Source organism: Aplysia californica, unplaced genomic scaffold (assembly GCF_000002075.1).
Source record: "Aplysia californica isolate F4 #8 unplaced genomic scaffold, AplCal3.0 scaffold00232, whole genome shotgun sequence".
Classification (NCBI taxonomy): domain Eukaryota; kingdom Metazoa; phylum Mollusca; class Gastropoda; order Aplysiida; family Aplysiidae; genus Aplysia; species Aplysia californica.
Window position 1 is genome coordinate 274,528 of NW_004797502.1, and position 3,876 is coordinate 278,403.

Genomic DNA, 3,876 nt, shown 5'->3' on the forward strand with positions numbered 1-3,876 from the left:
CTCCTCCTCCTCCTCCTCTGCCTTCCCATCTTATTCTTGCCCTCGTTCTGATTCTTGTTTTTGTTCTTGTTTTTGTTCTTGTTTTTGTTCTTGTTCTACTTGTTCTTCTTGTTCTTCTTGTTCTTCTTGATCTACAGCTGTTGCGCTACTCGTCCGCTGTCAGTCATGACTTTGTCCTAAATGAGGATGTTCAGTGTTCGAATCGGTGAGGGGTCTAGATTTTCTCCGCCTGCTTGAAAAACGTGCATTATTTATTATTCTACGCTAGGAGCCTAACTATTGGTTATAACTGGAAACCGAGTTCTTTGGAAAGGCTGGAACCACGATGAAACAGGAGAAACTTTGCTTTATTGTATCCCTCCTCTTGTGTCGTTGGATATCGAGAGGAGATGCAATATTCGGCAGAGGGCTAGGTGTGTTGCTTCTGTTATTCATATAATCATTATTTTATAGGACTTCTTTGACGCCTTCCAGCGAACGTTTGCTAGGCCTACCCGTGCCTTTGTAGATTGATTACTGTGAGTAGCATGTTCAGTGGGGTAAACAATATTCCAAAAGTATGAACAGAAACCATCGTGTTTCTTTTTTCCCCGATCACATCTAAATGATTCTCTTTAGCAGTCTTAATTTCGGTTTCATCATTTATTGCACGAGATCATTTCGTAATGTTTAATCCGTCAACGTCTAACGACGACGAGTGCTTCCCCAGAGGATAGTATTTCTAAGAAAGCAAAATAGAAAAAAATAAGGACCAAAATAACTAATTGCTTCTGCTATGACTGATGAGACCGAATCAGGCGAATAAGAGTTTGCCATATTATTCTTTTTGAAAATTTAGAAGCTTTATTGCCACGTCTTGTGTCATTACCGTAACAACAAAAAAGGATTCTGTCTCTTCTATGAATTTTAAATCAACGAATAAACAAAATAATTAAAAAGCCAGACAGTTTTGACATCATGGTGTGCAAAAAATTACACCCCCCAGATAGAGTTAACAGTTTCAAAGCATTATGTTTATTTCTGTAAGACTACTTGCCTCATGAACGTCTCAGAATGTGCCCTGGCAGAATTTGTCGTAAAGTTTTTTTCTTGCTTAGATTAGAAATTTGCTTTGTTGCCAGACATCACCATGTTTTCATTTATGAAAATTGTTGTTCAAAACACCGTTTTTGCATCAAATGTCAGAAAAAGCGTGTCCCCACCCACATGTACACACACACACACACACACACACACACACACACATATATATATATATATATATATATATATATATATATATATATATATATACACACACACATACACACACATGCTGTAAAATATATTGCTTTAGATATCAGTCAGTGCTGAAATTGAAAAAGGATTCCCATAACTGACGTAATTTCCCTTTTAAGTATATCATGGTGTATTTACTATTCCCACATTTCCGAAAACTGAAGCAGCTTTCATGGCATAATTCACAGGTGGCTCAACACAAAAAATATCCCGTGTAGATGATACATTACGGATGTCCCCCTGCTGTGTGTTTGTGTGTTTGTATGTGCATGTGCGTGCGTGTGTATGTGCATGTTTGTGTTTGTGTGTTTGCGTCTGTGTGTCTGAATTCGTGTAGCTCTACCTGTTTTCGTTTGTATTTGTTTTGTTTTATTGGTATCTCTTTGTCTGTTTTGTTTCAAATTTTATTTATTTTTTATTTTTTATAAAATTATTTATCTATTTGCATTTATTTACTTTATTCCTTGATTGACTTAAAAAAAAAAATTTGGGGGGAGGGGGGCATCCTTAACTAGACCCAGGGCACATCTCACACCATGACGAGATTCCCCTCTCTGACCGTCCCCTCCCCTCCTTTCCATCCCCACGTTCCTCCTCTTTGGTTTCGTTGACAATAAAATATAGAACAACTCTAGCTCATGCTTCCACTTGGATGGCATTTACTTTGATGCCTCTTTATCGTCAATCATTTTTCTTGATGCAGTACATATCTTCTAGCATTTATACCCCTTGGCCGAACAGCCCGCCCCAAGAAAACCGACTTCTGCCCTATACATTACTTAATTCTCACAAAAACTTCTTTAAATTCTGAAAATTTCTACTGCATCATTCTGTAAGTAGGAATATAGGTTTAGCGCCACTATCAACATTATTGGGTTATTTCGAGGTAGGAACCTTTGAATTCAACATTCGTCTCCGATTGGACCGAGCCACATGGGCTGAGAGCTTTGATAATTTTGGAAACGCCACAGAACGAGTTTAAGAACCCAAATTCTGGGATTCGAATCAGGCCCATCCTCTCCGTGGTCCATCATGATACCAACTGAGCTAACGTAATGCTCCATCGTTCAGGACAAAATCATAAAACACATCCCACAAAAATCGAAAAACGATTATTGCTTGGGTTCTAACGTCCTTCCAACACTGTACATCATGTAAGAGGCGCGACCTCCTATTTGACGTCCATCACCGATATGACTTAGCTAAAGTGGTGGGGTGCCATGATCACTCCGCAAGCAATATAAACTTCATTTTTAAAAATACCTCATTCGGGATACGAACCATGTCCATTCCAATCTCGGACCAACATGATAGCCTTGTGGGACGCAGAAGAGAAGAAAGGCACAGAAACAAGTTCAGTAATGCATGAGGACGGAAATGTGTTTTGTGGTGCATGGATGTTATAATAATAATCATAATAATAATGCTCATTATTTTTACAGCGCCTCTACACCCGTGTACACACAGCACAAGGCACTACACATTACGGCGGTGTAATAACATGATTGTACACAAGTAATAATTCTCAGGATAGCATTAGTGACTATGATAGAGAGCAACATGTTGACCACAATAGATATTAATGGAAGTCCCGTAACTCTTTAAAGACATTGCAGACACATCCAATATCAGACTGATTAGCAGCAGACCAAATGTAACACTAGGTACTTTTCAAACTCCAGAAACACGAATTTGCATTTTCATAGCAGTGCGTGCTCGTACGACTATATGCAGTAGCGGACGCCGTAAAACACTTACCAAAACAAAACAAAAAAGTGCATGCTATTGCCAGAATTCTAACATTTCAGAAAAAGACAACAGGACTGAAAACTGTTTATGAATAACAAAGCTATGCTCCTAAACAGAGTGTGTGTCTTTCAGAGTTGTCAAAAGACCAGATCACATGTACTCTAGGAGTTAAAGAAGATCGCTGCTAGGCAATTCTTGAGAACCACTCGACTGCAGGGGCTCTCAAATATCTCAGTCCGACCTGACCCACGGTTTCTGGACTGAAATGGCTAACGCCAAAGATAAGCATAGTATGGTGCATTGCAATATTTTACTTGTTGGGGGTATCTCATTCTGTTCTTGAAGATAACAAAAATGTAATTGTAAGTATTATACGCCCCCTTCAACTCAATTTAGATCCTATGCAGGCTTCTTTAGGGACGACCATATTTGTGTTCGTTTTATTTCTTGAAATGTCCAACAGTCCCCCAGCAAACCGCAATTCAGTTGCCTCTTGTCTATTTTCAGCAACTTAACTAATTTCCACAATTCTCAGCCATATATAGAAGGGTTGGCAACACATAGTTTTTAAAATTCCTATTGTTTCTGGTCAGTGAGACGATTCTGTCCTTCTAGCGTAGACTCGTTTTTTAAGGTTTTATTAGCTATGACAATTGTAATAAAATCATAGACGACAGAATCAATTCCTTTTACCTTAACAAACAGGAAACAACAAAAAGTATGCACGCTAAGAGAAAAATGACAAACGAGCGTTGGCCCAACACAAGATGGTGTACAGCATCACGATCGCACACCGCAGCCCCTTTTTCAAAGACTGAAGGAGTGAAAAGAACAGTTTGAACAATTAAG